Raw genomic sequence first — 17,620 nt, 5'->3', positions numbered from 1 at the left:
TAATTATTTCAAGCAAACATGTTTCCCACTTAAAACATCCGTTGAACCTCCACACTCGTGAACTGGGCTCAAAAGCGTTTGAACAAGGGATTGAATATAAAAAGGCAACTGCTATATCAACGTGCTCCCCTAGATAAGCTCCATAACTCCAATTAAGTCTGCTGGAAAAATAGGTGCACACTGAGATTATAGTCACTGCTGGCTGCTGTGCTGTTAAAAGTAATGCTCCTTTGCATTCACCCCCTGTGCCTCAACATCAATAGGAATAAACCTGCATGTGAATTGCCCCCGTAACATATTACAAATCAAGACCAGCACACTGACATTTAAAGAGGATTGTAAACCTTGGAAAACACAGGTTTATAATGGAGCTAAAGCACCAGCGCATGTTTAAGTACAGCAACACTAGGTGGAAAGACAATGTTGCCATAAACTCCACATCAGGTTTCCAGCATATACATTTACAAGTCATGAATGATGACATATCTGCTTCTACACTTCCAACATACAGGGGTCTACATTTTTCTTTCCACCAGAGGACTATACTCAGGAATGTCGTCTTATCAGCCTGTTTCAAAGGAGAAAGGAAAATGTTCAAAAGAGAGAGAAAGAAAGATCTTGTGTTGCAGGAAATAACAGTCATATCACATAAACAGCAATGTGCTAGTAAATGTCAAAATTGTTTGCATTACAATAATCTATTTCTATATAAATCAACAGGAAGCCAGAGGTTCTGTGTTGTTTTCTTCCCATGCTACCAGCATGGATCCTTGGATAAATGTTTACTTTAAAACAATTCATTTTACAATAAAATGCTCTAAAGTTCAACAGGATTGCAAAAGCCAACTCAGCAGTAAAAATGTAAATGTACTGCCTTCAAGTCGATTCTGACTTATGGTGACCCTATGAATAGGGTAAACAGCCTCAATTGTCAGCCAAAGTGGATCTTGAATTACTAACAAAGGCTTCAGCTAGGCAAAGTTAACCAGTGACTAAAGTATGTTTGCGAGAAACATCAATCAACTTTTTCGAATAAAAAAATACTGTTTGAAAAAGTGCTTTTACACATCCTACAAAATAAAGAGTAAAGAAAAAATGCACACCAACAATGAATGACACAAATAAGAGAGACATTTCCCCTCAGCCAGACTCCATACAGGAAGTTAACTGAGCTGGGAGAAAACTGCTTACAGCAATAGAAGGTGTGGGGTAGGAGAACACATTTTGCTTCTCTCCCCTAGATCCCTCCCATCTTATACATCAACAGACCAGACATGTGGTTTAAAAAACCACATAGAAAAGTTGCCTTATACCCAGTCAGATACTGACCTCATTTGCACATCATGCTAAGCCAAAAAGTGGTTTGGCACGAACAAGCAATGTGTGGGCTCTCAGAGAAGACATGGTAGCTGCGTTGCTTCAGCCTGGTTGTTTTGCTGCTGCACTAAGCCATGGTTTGACACCAGTGGGAGATTTATTTCCATTGCTAATTGCAACATGGGGAAGGAATTTCTATCAGGATCAGAGCAGGAAAAATAAGGGTTAAACCTCCCTTCACTATACATTGCAGTCCAGACAGAAATATTCCCTCCCCCTCCATGCACCTTTTAAAATCCCCTGATATGGCTGCAAGCTATGCTGCCCTGGGAGGAAGGGCAGGATATAAATCAAATAATAACATAACATAACATGCAGTTGGGCCCTGTCACACTAGCTGCTACACCATTTACATTGCAAATATTTAAAAGTTGTAATTTAGTTCTTAGCTAATAAACATTTACTTTCTCCATCAACCCTTGGGAGATATAATCAGGGCCTTGGAGCTGCCATAAGCTTCAAGCGTGTACAATGAAAATCCCCTGTAGCCAATAGATATATGAACATGAACAGGTAATCAGAGCTTAAACTGATGCACCTTTGTAGTTAAGCCATGTTCTGTTCCCCTTCAACAATGAGGGAAAATTGCTCTGTATGTGGACAGGGCTGCAGGGAGAGATGACAAATTCATTCCCCAGGCACCCAATACTGGAGTTTTTTAAACACTGTACTGTACTGACTTAAAGAACAAGCCCTGTGTTTCTTTTACAGGCAAACAGTTAACATCACTATACTCAATCGCAACCAAAAGTCCTGCAAACTCCACTTTCTTAAAAAAGTGTCACTGGGATCAGCATTTTTCAATCAGACTATAGCGGAGGCTCGCCTTTGTCCATTTAAAGGTGTGGTAATGTTATGTTACTGCTGGTATAGCTCAGTGGGGAGGAGAGCCTGGCTGGGAATCCAGAGTCTGTGAGTTCAAATCCCCGCTCATGTCTCCTGGGAGTCAAGGGCCAGCTAAAGATCACCCCACAGTGAGTGGCTCAGGGATTACATGCCCTGCCACCTGTGCAGCCTTGGGCAAGCTGCATACTCCCAAGAAGCCCAGTTGCCCCCCTGTTGGCAGTTGCGGACAAGGAAGGGGTTGGCTTGTGCAGCTGTACCCAGCTGGGGAGGACTAGCCTCAGAAGGAAGCAATGGTAAACCCCCTCTGAATACCGCTTACCATGAAATCCCTATTCATAGGGTAGCCATAAGTCGGGATCAACTTAAAGGCAATCCAATGAGGCCAAAGTGATTCAACAGGTTCCCTCCTGCCAGAAAAAAATTAGCACCATGTCTGAACACATCAAAGCTGCAGAAATGATGATCTCATAGACACAGCATGCTACACATTGCATAGAATGAGGACTTCTGGAATGGGCCACCCTGGGTTCCTACTGGGAGGAAGGGCAGAATATAAATCTAATACATAAATAAAAATGAATAAATATTTATTGCATTTATATTCCATGTTTCCTGCACAGAGCTCAAGGTATCATATAGGATTCTTTCCCCCCCCCAATCCAAATTTTATCCTCACAACTACCCTTTGAGGTAGTTTAGGATGAGAACACATTGAGCTTGTCAAGGATTATCAATACCTTGGCACAGTCATTCACCAAAATGGAGACAATAGTCAAGAAATCAGAAGATGACTAGGACTGGGGAGGGCAGCTATAAGAGAACTAGAAAAGGTCCTCAAATGCAAATGTGTATCACTGAACACCAAAGTCAGGATCATTCAGACCATGGTATTCCCCATCTTTATGTATGGATATGAAAGTTGGACAGTGAAAAAAGCGGACAAGAGAAAAATCAACTCATTTGAAATGGGGTGTTGGAGGAGAGCTTTGCACATACCATGGACTGTGAAAAAGACAAATAATTGGGTGTTAGAACAAATTAAACCAGAACTGTCACTAGAAGCTAAAGTGATGAAACTGAGGTTATCATACTTTGGCCACATAATGAGAAGACCTGATTCACTAGAAAAGACCATAATGCTGGGAAAAACAGAAGAGAGTAGAAAATGAGGGAGGCCAAACAAGAGATGGATTGATTCCATAAAGGAAGCCACAGACCTGAACTTACAAGATCTGAACAGGGTGGTTCATGACAGATGCTCTTGGAGGTCACTGATTCATAGGGTCGCCATAAGTGGTAATCGACTTGGAGGCATATAACAACAACAGGCTGAGAGCAAGTTATTGGGCCAAGGACACCCAGAAAGCATCCTGGCCACGCAAAGATCTGAACCTGGATTTCCCCAGCCCAATTTGAACTGCTACATTTGGGTCATACTTTTGAATACTCTCATTTAAAAAAAAAATGCATGTAGCAAATTAGCAGTCTAGAAGAAGGGTTTAGTATAACCGTCTCTGTGATATGCTATCTTATCACATGCAGGGAAGACATGCTGCCCCGGGGAAGCATTCAAAAAATACGGCACCCTCCTAACTTGCAGTCCTTCAGGTGAAGCACTGGAGCTCAATGGTAGAGCATCTGCTTGGCATGCAGACGGTCCCGGGTTCAATCCCCAGCATCTCCAGGTAGGGCTGGGAGAGACCCCTGCCTGAAACCCTGAAGAGTTGCTGCCAACCAGTGGAGACAATTGTGAGCTAGATGAACCATTGGTCTGACTCAGTATAAGGCAGCATCCTATGTATCTATGCAGTCTGTAATGACACTGACCCACATTCTACCAACCTGTATACGTAGCGTAACTTTAAGAAGCAAATTCCCACATGAAACTGCACTCAAGACTATTATGGCACGGCATCTTAGTTCTTATGTAGCATGCCAGAGTCCTCTTCATGGACCCAAGGGCACTTGACTTCCCTGTAGTTTGTTCTCCTTTTGCCAATATTCAACAGGGCTCATTTCAGGAACAAAATTGCATAGCATTCAAAGTCTGCCTCTCTTTTCTTTTTCTTCTTTTTCCTTTTTTGTGTGTGCATGGATTAAACCGGCATATGTTTATGTTTGAAAGTGCACACACAGTAAAACACCTAAAATTTTGAGGGTTTCTAGGCAAACATTAACCATATATTATTATATATGACTACTGCTGTTGCTTTTTGAGATACATCAGGCCAATTTTGCCAACTTCCCACACAAATCTTATTTTATGGCTGCCTGCTGTTTAATACTAAAAATAATTAAGTTATCAGAACAGTCTAATCTATAAGGTTATTTTTGAACATGATAAGCACCATGCCCATTCTTCTAAGCGTTGCTGCTTTGGTTTCAGTTCTCACAGACTGCTTTACGCGAAATAAGCAAAACTGATCCCACATCTTTCTCTGCTGTTGTTTCTGTGATCATCAGCTACAATACATCTCACTCTAGAATGAAAATGAGTGCTTGCTATATAGCTGCAATTCATACTTTTCATAATTATGTGTTAACTCGGCACTTCTGGCCTGTACGTGAACTGATGAAAGCTAGCCTTACTATGAAGCAGCCTTCACCAACCTCATGCCCTCCATATGTTTTGGACTTCAACTCCTATCAGCCCCAGCCAGCACAGCCATGTTGCTTGAGGCTGATGGAAGTTGTAGTCCAAAACATCTGGGCAGCCCTAAGGTGGTGGAGGCTGTTCAAAGGCAATGAGAATCCAATGTTTCTGGTTAAAGATTGCAATCCAAGGAACCAAAAGTGGAGAAAGAAGACTATTTTACTTAACTCAACTATTTGACTTTAACCAAGTTTTTACCAGACAATCACTTTGAAGCATTACAAAAATGCAGCTGTTACCCAGTCATAGCAGGCAGTCTGAAAGCTCCCCCCCCCCAAACAAATATGTCTCTTCTTGTGGTAACTGTATTTTCCCTGAACTAAATTGTTTACCTTGGAAAATAAAAGTCTTTCCCCAAGATAGCACATCCACTACAATCAGAATTGCTATGGACTCGTTCACATGTCACATTACTTAATGGCTACAGATCATGAATGGTTCTCAACACTAGTCCTACTTGGAGTAGACCCACTCAAGTTAATGGGATGACTAACTTAGGTTCATTAAGGTCAATAGGTCTACTCTAAGCAGGACTTAGCTGAATACAATCCCCTGAATGGTTCAGAGTGAAATAAACCACAATCCCCACTTTGGGCATAACGCTAAGCCAGCGCACTAGCAGAAAGAAGCAAAGTGGGTGACATCATTCACAGTGAACTATTAATTATGGTTTACCATGATACCCAAATTAGCCCTCTGTTCTGCAAACATCACAGGCCTCAATTGTAACAAAAAGGACAAGGGACACGACTCCCCCTCCTTTATACCCATGCCATTTTGTGATTCTTGGTGGCATTGCTTGCTGGTTCCTGGCCTGGCTGGCCTGCCTAGTTGTCTTACTCCAGGAGACAGAACTGATGGGAAAGGGTCTTGCCAAAGCAAACAGGCAGAGGGACAGCCAGTCAGAAGAACGCTCCAGCAGGCATTGCATAAATGCATGCACTGCTTTGCTTACGTGACTCACACTGGCAACACTGCTGCTTTGTAGCTTTTGTTTGAGCGAGCAGTGCTGAGCTTTTGGAGGATGGAGCTGGGTGCGCCCTACACTCCCTAAGCTAACCTGTGGCTCTCAGGTGCAGTGGACGCCACTGTCTCAGCACCAGTGTCAAAGTAAGATTCAGCTGCCTGTTTGGCCAACATCTCTACATGGGACAGAGAGAGAGAGTGCAAATTCTGTCCTTCGCCTTAGGCAGAAAAAATGTATTGGGCTGACCCTGTGGAAAGCTGAGCATTTACCCAGTCATTACTGTATTGCATTTTTTTTCTTCATAAAGGGCTGGATACTCTCCATGCAATCCTCAACAATCACATGTGAACATCATATCATGCTATCATCTCTGAATGGAGACGAGAAGGACTCAAAACTATGCTGGGTTATGCATTCATTGATCATCAGATAATCCCCCAAGGCAGCCTTTCCCAACCTGATGCCCTCCAAATATTTTGAACTTCCACTCCTATCAGCTATGCTGGCTGGGGGGAATTAGAGTCCAAAACATCTGGAGGGCACCAGGCTGAGAATGGCTGCTATAAGACTGCAACTATTTTTACATTTCATTTTGCAGGGCTCTTTCCCTTAAAAGCTGCCTCACATGCAGCTGGCATGGACTTGAAATGGGAGAAGGGCCATAGCTCAGTGGTTGAGCATCTGCTGGGCATGCAGAAGGTCCCAACTTCCATCTATGGCATCTCCAAATATGACTGTCTGAAATACTGGAGAGCTGCTGCCAGACAGTATAGACAATACTAATGCCATTGGTCTGAGTCAGTATAAGGGAGCTTCTGTGTTCCTATGAAATGACAGGGACATCTTTCACCTGCTGAATTTCTGCTTGTTGCACACCTGTAAAAGACACTGGAGTCCTGTCGTAGGCGTGGGGGGAAATCAGCAACTTTAGTAGCTCTTGCTTGCAACGAGTCCTTATATTCTTCCCATCCCAGGGACCTGGAAAGCACACCACAAAGCCTGTACAACCCTGCTCCTTCCATACTTTTTGCCAGCCTCTAGGCAAAAAGAGGTCTACGGCCATACTGCCCTGAACATGCCGGAGCTCATCTGATCTTGGAAGCTAAGCAGGGTCAGGCCTGGTTAGTACTTGGATGGGAGACCGCCTGGGAAGACCAGGTGCTGTAGGCTTAGAAGAAGGCAATGGTAAACCATCTTTAAAAACCCTATGAATATATATAAAGATTCATAGGGTTGCCATAAGTCGTAATTGACTTGAAGGCATATAACAGGCAAAAAGACAGAGTCCACCATACTGTTTGTCACTGATCCCGAAAAGGATTTTCTCCTGCTTCTAGTGCAGGGATGGGGGAACCTCAGCTTCAGAGGCCAAATACACCCCTCAAGGCCCCTCTAACTGGCCCCTGGGACCCTTCCCAGGCCACCCCCCTCTCCCTAGGCCACGGGTTCTTAACCTGTAGTCCATGGGCTTCAGGGGCTCTGTAAACAGGGTGCAAAAAAATCAATTTCCAATCCAATTAAAAATTTGTGTTTATTTTATTTATGGGAGTCCATAGCTTTCATCAGATATTCAAAGGGGCCCCATGATCCAAAAACAGAACCACTGCCGTAGGCTATAGCCCTCCCCAACCTCACTTCACACCTTCTTTGAGTGCTTTTGCCTGACTGAATGTGTCTTTGAACTCTGAGAATGCCTCTTGGTTGCATGGATGGAGATGGGAGGAGTGTGTACGTGTGCAGAAACTAACCTACTGTATAAAGGCAAAGCTTACGTTTGTTGCTCCACCCACTTCTGCCTCTTGCCCTGCCCACTACTGGCATGTGGCCCCTCGAAGGTTGCCCTGAAGGCACTGCGGCCCTTGGGCTGAACAAAGTTCCCCACCCCTTTTCTAGCCTTCAGTGCAATTTCCTAGCATTTTTACAAATGACACTGTAGCAACAATAGCATTTGCCAGGCGTACGTCAGTATTTCTTGCAGTAAACAGACAGGAAAACATCCACATGCAGGGAGCTGTAAGCCAACCAATACTCTGTGGTGTGTGTACATAGATGCTAAACACACATACACAAGCCTGTCATTCACACTTGCACCCATATACAGGTTATCAGGGAGGAACGGCCTTAGGTGAGAGGTAGAGCACAAGCTTTGCCTGGGTTCAGTCCCAGGCATCTGCATGTAAGGCAGCAGGGAAATACTCCCGTCGAAACCCTGAAGAGAGGCTGTCAATCAATGCAGGCAATGATGAGCTAGGTGGACCAACGGTGCGATTCCATTTAAGGCAGCTTCCTAGTTTCCTTCCATTTATGAGTTTCCTGTCGGAAACAGAACTGAAAACCCCAGTGTAGCTGTGACAGTGAGCTAGTCTCATACAGGCTTGTGTTCAGTTTTCGAATCCAAACAGTTAAGATGCATGAAGTTGCACAGCCCACATCAATCCACACAGATAACATAGGTTGGTCCATCTAGCTCTGTATTGTCTCCACTGACTAGCAATGGTTCTCCAAGGTTTCATACAGGGGTCTTCTACCTGGAGATGTTGGGGTCTAAACCTGGGCCTTTTTGCATGCAAACCACATCTTCTACCACTGAGCAATAACTCTTCCTTAGTGGAGACTGTGCCGGCCACATTAGTGTCTTCATGGGGTGAACTACTTTCCCCTGAAACACAATCTGAGACACAAGCAAAGGAGGAACTGAAGGCAGGAAGCTCAAGTTTTTTGAGCTTCTCTGGAAGTGGAGCTTTCACATCACCACCCCTGTGAGCTCCCCTTCCCCTGTTGTCTTCTCAGTGTGGGAGCCGCTGCAATGCCAAAGCTAACATGAGACAAAGCTAAGGGCTACATGGGAAGAAGCGATGCTGCAGGCCATCCCCATGCCAACATCACTCCTATCCAAAATCAAAACATTATTAATAATTACTGTGTCATCCTGGCTGAGAGACAGGTTCCCCTGCACCAGCCAAGGGTCACCCACTAAGTTGCATGGCTGAGTACAGACTTGAACCCAGGTCCCCAAGATCCTAGTCCAACACTCTCACCCAAGCGTGGGGAACCCCTTCAAGCCTCTCCCCACATCACACCCCCTCCCACCAGTCCACATCCCTCACTAGCCCTGCTTTGCACCTTCCTTGAAGCTTGTGGCCTGGATGGAGTGTGTGCTTGAGCTCCGATAATGCCTTTTGCTTGCCTGGACGTAGGGCAGAGAGGTGTGTAGAAACCAGCCCACCATAAAAAGGCAACAATTTACATCAGTTGCTTCACCCACTTTTGCCCTTGGCCCCACCCACCACTGATATGTGGTTCCCAGAAGTTTAACCTTGGGCTGGAAAAGATTACTTGCCCCTACTCTAACCACTACACCACACTGACCCACATGCGTTTTTAAATTGCTTTTTAAAAAATGTGTTTTTAAATTTGTATATTTGTTTTTAATGTTTTTAATTGTTGTAAACCACCCAGAGAGCTTCGGTGATGGGGTGGTATACAAATGCAATAAACAACAACAATAATGACCCTACACCACACTGGCCGGGGACCGACTGGTGAAAGGTGGGTAATAAATGTAACAACAACAACAACAGTAATAAGTAGTAGTAACTTGTGAAGGGCCCCTGGGAAGATGCAAGCTCAAAATTACCCCCAGGTGGCAAAAGGTACAAAGCAGGAAGGACCCATTGCTCTTTCTCTACCTCATTTTCAGAAGTCTGATGCTGTTCCTATTATCAACACTGCAGCACCTAGCCAGGATTACAGGGACCTGCCATCTCCACGTGCGTATCATCCTCAGCTTCTCATTTGGAAGCCCAGAAAATCAGTCACAAGAGAAGCTCAAGCAATTTTTTTGGAGGAAAAAAAAAACAGAATACAAAATAACAAGAACTACAACATGCACCTAGAACTCAACTTCACTCATTCTCCAGGTCAAAGGCTACCATCACAAATACGATCTCTTCATTCATTTAGAAATGGGTAGAGCAGATATTCTCCCAGCTTCTGGAAATAGTGGCTCTCTAGAAGACACCTTGCACGTGTTTACATAAGAAAAAAATGCATTTAACCTCCCCCCTTTAAAATACCATTTACTTTATATCCCATTGAATGAACTCAGGTTCTAAGATAAAACTTCTCCAATTCATACTTCCTTAAGAAACAGCTCCTTACCTTCAACGCTGTACCATGCTTTGTCCAAATCTTCCTGGCTGGCTGGTTCTCAAACAGGAACTGCATTATTTGCATGCTCAGAAGGTGGGGCGAAGGATATGGGCTGGGTTTTTGTTTTTTCAAACTCCCCACCCCACCCCCCGATGAGGGACAGGTGTTTCGAAATTCTAACTTGAAGAAGCTAAGAGCAAGGAAACACTAGAACTACTACTCCCAGCATTCTTTTCACCCATAACGACCACAGTGCACAATGGATTGTGGGAGTTGTAGTTCTAATATTGATACGCTGTGGTCATGACCTTTGGAAGCTTGCTTCCACGGAAAAAGGGTGGAGAGAGGAATGTAAATGCAAAGCTCTGTCCATAAGAGAATAAGGGAGATTGCAGTTCTATTTACATGTTCTTTCACAGTTCAAAAACGATATCTCAATTAATCGTTGTATAATGAAAAGTGTACCTTTGCAATACTTGGTTTTGGTGTCTGTGTGTTTAATAATAGCAATGCAATTAACTATCTTGGCCTTTATCCTTTTAAAAAAATGTTTTATTCTTAATTCATATTGTATTGTTATAAAACTTGAAATATTACAGAACATATATATCGCATATATTCTACACTTGCATTAAAAAACAGACTTTTGTATTATCACAATGAAAACAAAAGTTATGAGTGCAAATTGCAATCCTACACCCCCCCCAATCTGGTAGGATGAGGGACAGTTGCCCCTCTGCTGGTGGGAAGGAACTTGATGGGGGAGGAGATCCATTGCAGCAGCCCTGCCTCCACCAGCTGGAAAATCTGCCACTGGCAGCATTTCGATTGGTACCTGGTTTTGGCTCCCACATTGTGAGGGAAGGTGGGCAATGAGGCAGTAGTGGCCTTGGATCTACTAGATCAATGGTTCCCAAAATTTTTTCCCCACAGACCACTTGAAAATTGTTGAGGGCCTTTGATGACCACTTAATGATTTTTCTGCAATTGTAGCAATTGTAAAGGGCCGCTGTGCTAGATGCTGTGTGATTTTGAACTATATTCTTATTCCTTTTATTCTTATATTGTATTTTATTGTATTATAATGTGGATTCCGTATAATTATATTACAATATATAAATTGTAATACAACAAAATACAAAATAAAAGCAATAATTCAAATTAAATTAAATTTAAAATCAGTATGAATATTTAACGTGGACATGCCACGGACCATTACATGAAGCTCATGGACCACGAGTGGTCCACAGATCGCAGTTTGGGAACCCCTGCACCAGATCCAAAGCTCCTCTGTTCCTCCAGGAGGCCTCAGGATCAGGCCTCTCAACTACAATAGCTTGGACCTGGCTAGTTAATTCCCACCATTGGTTTTGGAGGGGTTGGGAAAGGAGATAAGAAAGAGAGAAAGAGCTTGTAACTATGGAAAATTGATAAATAAATTTCTTTTTTAGAAAAGGAGAAAGACAAAGGGCCTTAGCTCAGTGAGAGAGCACGCGCTTTGCATGCAAAAGGTTCCAGGTTTAATCCATAGCTTTTCCAGGTACGCTGTGAAAAAAACCCTGTCTGAAAAAAACTGCTGCCAGTCAATGTAGGCAATACAGTGGATCAATGGCCTGACTTTCTGTAATGCAGCTTCCTCCTAGGTTCAGATGTTGCCCCTCTCACCTCCAGCCCTGGCCCAAACAAGGCCACAGAGCTGGGTGGGCGAAGTGGACAATCTGCAGTGCCATATCACTCCACCATCCCTTATAGGGTTGCTCTGCTTATCATCAGAGGCAGGCACCTTGTTCTGCCAGTACTCAGTAAAAGGCTTCCATCCAAAAAGGAATTTATTCTGGTTTTGTCTCCCATCTTCTACTCTTATATAATCAGACAATTTAGATATAACTGCATCATTATGTATTTTATCTTCCAATTATTTAATACTGATGGTTAATGCCATCGCTCTTTCCCATCTCTCTTTTTAAAAAAAATCTGATTTATGTGATGAATATATTGCTCCAATATACCAGTGAGAGCAAAGAGTTACTAAACAAAGCCCTTTTCATGACCTACATATTTAGCACAGCTAGGCCCAGCAGCAGCACCTGGCAACCTTGGGCAGTTACCAGAAAGAACCCCAGCAGAGCCACACTGATTCTAGTTTTACTGCTACTCTAATAGCATCCAACTACCTAATCCTTTTCTTGTCTACTTAACACGGAGCGTTTATCATACATTCACTTGTATCTCAAAACCCTAAAATATACCTCAGCTTTTCATCACATGGCCCAACCTGCAAAGACACTCATAATTATTTTATTTATTATTTGTTAAATTTGTCTCCCACCCTTCATCCCAAAAGAGCCCAGGATGGCAAACATCAAAATGTTAAAACAATACAATTTAAAATGAATGGTTCTTTGGGCAGAGACCACAGGCTTCTCTTTCCGGCAGGGCAATTCTTGAACAAATAATAATAATTTTTAAATGAGACCTGCATCCAGGATTGGACAGTGGGGTGGACAGAGCCACAGACAATCCTTGCTCATGTGAAATACACCTCTACTCCATGTGCTCAAACTCCCAAGCAATACCATCCACCCATAAGATTTCTCTCCCTCTCACACTCCTAGAACCTGGGGCCATCCAGTGAAGTTGAATGGTAGAATATACAGGAGACAGGGAGCACATTCAACTGTCACCAAGCAGCAGTCATTACATGAGACCATAATAGAAGAAGGGAGGGAAGAGATGAGGAGGGAAGCTCTGCTAAGGAGCCTGGCTCCTCCCTCTGTCAACTGTCACGGCAGAGGAGGAAAGAGAAGGGATGCAGGCCCACTCCATCAGCACAGGTGAGAAACCAGCTCCACTTCTTGTACTTTTCCAGGCCAGCTGGTCATCAGAAAAACTCAGGAACTTGTATCTAAGCTGGCCTGTTTCCTCTTCCCTCCCCATCCATTTCCTTTTTGTATCCTGTCTTTATAGATTGCAAGCCTGAAGGCAATTTTTTGTGTGTGTTGATCAGCTTACTAATGCCAGGCTATCTGTGCTACCTATAACTGTTTCTTGTAAATAGTTCTCTGCCCCGCTACAGGTATTAATACAATAATCTCAGCAATGATCACCAATCTACTATTGTAAAAGGTTAAAGGTATGCCTACTGAACATATGTTTACGCTCCAGTCACTGTGATGTTTACATCTCATTGCCATTCAACTCCAACATTATAATTTTCTCCTTTATATAGATGCCAACGAAGACTTCACTTTATGCATCTGAAGAAGTGGGCTTGAGTCTACAAAATATTATAAATAAATTTGTTGGTCTTTAATGATATCTAAGCCATTCTGGGAATCTTTTTTGGCTGAAGAACAGATTGGGGTGGAGGCAGGGAATTCTCTAAATAAACGCATTGTTAAACTATGGCAGTCCCTACAACGAGATGTGATGACGGCCAATTTAGAAGGCGTTAAAATGGGATTAAACAAATTCACTGAGGCTATTAATAGCTACCATTCATGATGCCTGTATACTACCTCCAGGATCTGAAGCAGCATGCCACTGAATACCAGTCACTGGGAAACAATGGTAGGAGACAGTGGCAGCTGGTGGCTCCATCTCAGCGGGGCAGTGGAATCTGCTCCAGGGTTTAGTATGAACTTCAAAAGCACCTTGGACAGCTTCTTGAAGGTTTGGACTAAAACCCAGAGCAGATTCCACTGCTCCACTGGCATGGAGCCACCAGCCGCCACTGGCAGGAAGAGGCTATTGCACTCATGCCCTGCTTGTGGCCTTCCCATAGGCATCTAGCTGGCAGCTGTTGGGAACAGAATGCTGGACCTAGCAGGCCTCTTTTTATGTCCTTATATGATATTAGGCTCCCACAGATCATTCCACAAACCTCAGTCCAGCAACAGTTGTGCCACCATTATAAAGCAGAAAATAATAACATACATGCAGAGCAGGCAACTCAACAAAGACAGCCAAGCCACATATGTGCATTATACGGACAGGAAATTAAGTACTTAGGAAATATTTATCCATTCCACAGATGGACAACACTGTGACTGAAATTGTCACAAGGACAGTCAGTACATCTGCGTCAGAAAAATAAAAAACCTGAAGAGCAGATAACGTGTGGGCCTGTGGCCATTGGTTGGCCACTGTTGAAAAGAGGATGCTGGACTACATAGGCCTTTGGTCTGATCCAGAAGGGCTCTTCTTCCTGTTTCTGACTCAGGAAAGTGACTCAAGTCACATACTAGAGATCAAGCTACATATATGTACTATATGGTCAAGGAATAAAGCAGATAGAAAATATCTGCCCATTTTACAGATTTACACACACTCTATACACAGAAAACAGAAACACTCTCTCAGACCTTTTCATACTTTTACATCACAGAGATGCAGATGGCTGTTGCCAAACATATGGAAATACAGGGGACATTGGCTGGCAGCACCAGCTCCATGTTTGAGGGATCCCTTAGCAAACACTCCAACAGCACAGCCATCTTAATTTCCCACAATGCTACATCAGGGGTATCATGGGAAATTAGCAAGGCAGTTTTTGGATTCCACTGGGATACGGTGGGGGATGTCACAATTTAAATTTTCCACAGTGTCCCAGAGCGATGGTACAAAAGGGCATTGTGGGAAATTAATATGGTGGCTCCCCAACCCAGCTGCCTCCCACTAATTCTTAATTGTTTTAATCCAGCTGTGACCTGGATGCTCCTGCAGGCTGAATGCTCCTTCCTCCACTGCTGCACACATTCTTTTCCTCGCTCTGGAGACTCTGGTAAGTAAGTACATAAGGACAAGGTGGGTGGCAAGCTTAGAAGAGCTGGTGGGAGAGAAGATGGGCTGGCAGCAGGCTTACGTAAGTGAGCTAAATGGCACTAACCCTGGTGCTGCCACCAGTGCTGCTGCTGCTACAACCAGCCAATCACAGCTTGGGTACTAGCCAAACCCAGTAGTAGCCCAGCCAGCCTTGGTTCTGCTCCAGCTGTAGCTGCCCTCCTCTCAACAACTGTCACTGCTCATCTCTTTGTGCTGATTTACTCTAGAATGGTCAATTCCTGCTACAGACAGCAAATCTTCATGCCACATAATGTGAATGTGCAAACATGAAGGTGTGGTCCCTAAACAGAGGTCAACTAACTTAGTTTATCTTTTGTATTTGCCGCATATTGAAGTTAGACTGGTGATTTGTATACTTACGGTCAAAGATAGGGAATCTCAGGCCCAAGTAGGGTTGCCAGGTTCAGGGCCTGAGAACGATTCTGTATCTTTAAGAGAAGAGAAAATTCAGCCAAGAGCAGGTTTTCTTGCAACACTGTAATGGGAAAAACCACAAGGTGAAATTCTCCCTTCCCCCTGCACAACTTTTAAAGATACAGAAGACCTCTTGGTTGCCAGGCCCAGCCTCCAAGAGGTCTTCTGTATCTTTAAAAGTTGTGCAAGGGGAAGGGAGAATTCCACCTTGTGGTTTTTCCCTTTACAGTGTTGCAAGAAAACCTGCACTTGGCTGAATTTTCTCTGCTCTTAAAGATACAGAGTCGTTCTCAGGCCCTGAGCCTGGCAACCCTAGGGCCAAGGGGCAAATACAGCCCTCCAGGCTTTTCTGACTGGCCCTCAGGACTCTCCCCAGGCCACACCCACTCCTCAACCACGCTTGCTCCCCTCAGGCCATAGCCCTACTTCATACTCTCTTTTAGTGTTTTTCTCTGGCTGAAAAGTGTCCATGAGGGAAGGGATGCAGCTCAGTGGCCGAGCACTTGCTTTTCATGCAGAAGATCTCAGATTCAATCCCTGGCATCTCCAGGTAGGGCTGGGAGAGACTCTTGCCTGAAATCCTGTAGATTCACTACCAGTCAGTGTAGACAATACTGAGCTAGAAAAGCCAATGGTCTGACTCATGTTCCTATGTTGATCTCTGATAATGCTTCTTGCTTGCCTGGATGGAGAACAGAGAGTATGTGTGTAGAAATGAGCCTATGGTTTGTTGTTGTTATATGCCTTCAAGTCGATTATGACTTATGGCAACCCTATGAATCAATGGCCTCCAATAGCATCTGCTGTAAACCACCCTGTTCAGATCTTGTAAGTTCAGGCCTGTGGCTTCCATTATGGAATCAATCCATCTCATGTTTGGTTGTCTTCTTTTTCTACTCCCTTCTTTTTTCCCCAGCATTATGGTCTTTTCAAGTGAATCACGTCTTCTCATTATGTGTCCATTGTATGATAACCTCAGTTTCATCATTTTAGCTTCTAAAGATAGTTCTGGTTTCATTTGTTCTAACACCCAATTATTTCTTTTTCGTGGTCCACAAGATCTGCAAAGCTTTCCTCCAACACCACATTTCAAATGAGTTAATTTTTTTCTTGTCCACTTTTTCATTGTCCAACTTTCACATCCATACATAGAGATCAGGTATACCATGGTCTGAATGATCCTGACTTTAGTGTTCAGTGATACATCTTTGCATTTGAGGAGCCTATGGTACACAGATAAAATTCACATTAGTTGCCCTGTGCCCTCTTTTGCTCTGGTCCCACCCACCACTGGCACATGGCCCCTGGAAGAGAAGGTGGCTCTCGGGCTGAAAAAGGTAAAATAACCTGCTTTAGATGGTTATTTTAACACTTACACTTTTCCCTGTGACTTTTGTCTGGGAACTGCTTGATAAAAACAATTAGATAGGCTGTTGTTTGTTTCCTCTTCCAGCAATTTGTGGTGTTATCTTACCACTGGGCTTAGTACCGTGATGAAATCCCTAAGGGTGGAAAATAGAGGGCTTCTGTCCCCTGATCCCTCACTTTAAAATTAAATGAATAAATAAAAGCAGTTGTTTTGTGTTTTACCCATTCGGGTCTTAACCATTTCCAATTAAGGTCTTACCCTGTCTTATGGCCTGGGCAAGGTGAATGGGAGCTTTTGAAATGGAAATGGAAAATTGCACTAGTCTCTCTCATTTGCTTCATAATAGTGGATACATCTGAGGACAAAACGCAGCTAACCATCCTTGCATATTGATTTAACTGCCCTTCGGGTGTATTTTTATGCATTTTTATTTGGAAAATCGGAAATCATATTGGTTAACAGGGAAGAAAACCTTAAACATAAGATCTATGAAACACTCAACAGGAAGTGCCTGTAAAATAAATGTGCATACAGTTTTATCAGATTACTGGAATAGCAACTAAGAAAAGCCTGCAACCCACCCCACGCTCTGCAAATCCTGTTGACATTATTTCCCCCATCTGCTGAGTAGACAATAACTGATGGCATTGTTTATAGGTTTTTTATGGGGTATTAAAAAACTAGCGTCGGCAGGTTTTCTCATGGAATAAAGTAAAATATTAAAGGGTTTGAACTGTGGCGACATCTGCATGCAAAGGACCACAGAAGGCTAACTGATTCATGAGCGTGTGAAAGAGAGATTCTTTGTTTCAATTTCTGTTGAATTCCTATTTAAATATTTATTTCTCAAATGTAAATTATGTTGTAACCTAATGGGCCTTAGCCAAGCGGGGAGGGAGGGAGGCAAGGAGAGAGAACTACCCATTCAATATCTCTTGAACCGTAGCTTATCCAAGCCCCTTTGCTGAAAGGAAAAGGATACTGTTGTATAAACAGT

The 17,620-nt window shown here is 43.4% G+C and overlaps 1 protein-coding gene and 1 non-coding gene across 4 annotated transcripts in view; one reads left to right on the top strand and one right to left on the bottom strand.

Annotated features, from left to right (window-relative positions):
* TBXAS1 (thromboxane A synthase 1) overlaps positions 1–10,185 on the bottom strand; it is a 387,815-nt gene extending 377,630 nt beyond the window's left edge. The window contains exons 1-2 of one of the 3 annotated variants that reach the window (XM_061638831.1): positions 2,543–2,591; positions 1,330–1,512 (exon numbers count right to left, since the gene is read on the bottom strand). The gene's annotated coding sequence lies outside the window, so the exon portion shown is untranslated. Of the gene's footprint in view, positions 1–1,329; positions 1,513–2,542; positions 2,592–10,004 lie in introns of those variants that run through there. The other 2 variants (XM_061638833.1, XM_061638829.1) reach the window with 2 other exon arrangements.
* On the top strand, positions 6,895–7,013 carry LOC133363497 (5S ribosomal RNA). The gene has a single exon (XR_009757682.1). It is a non-coding gene; the product is annotated as a 5S ribosomal RNA (ribosomal RNA).
* Positions 10,186–17,620: the final 7,435 nt, after the last annotated feature.

The sequence above is a fragment of the Rhineura floridana genome, chromosome 8 (assembly GCF_030035675.1).
Source record: "Rhineura floridana isolate rRhiFlo1 chromosome 8, rRhiFlo1.hap2, whole genome shotgun sequence".
Lineage (NCBI taxonomy): Eukaryota > Metazoa > Chordata > Lepidosauria > Squamata > Rhineuridae > Rhineura > Rhineura floridana.
Note: the sequence above shows the minus strand (reverse complement) of the source record. Positions and strands in the feature narration are given on the sequence as shown.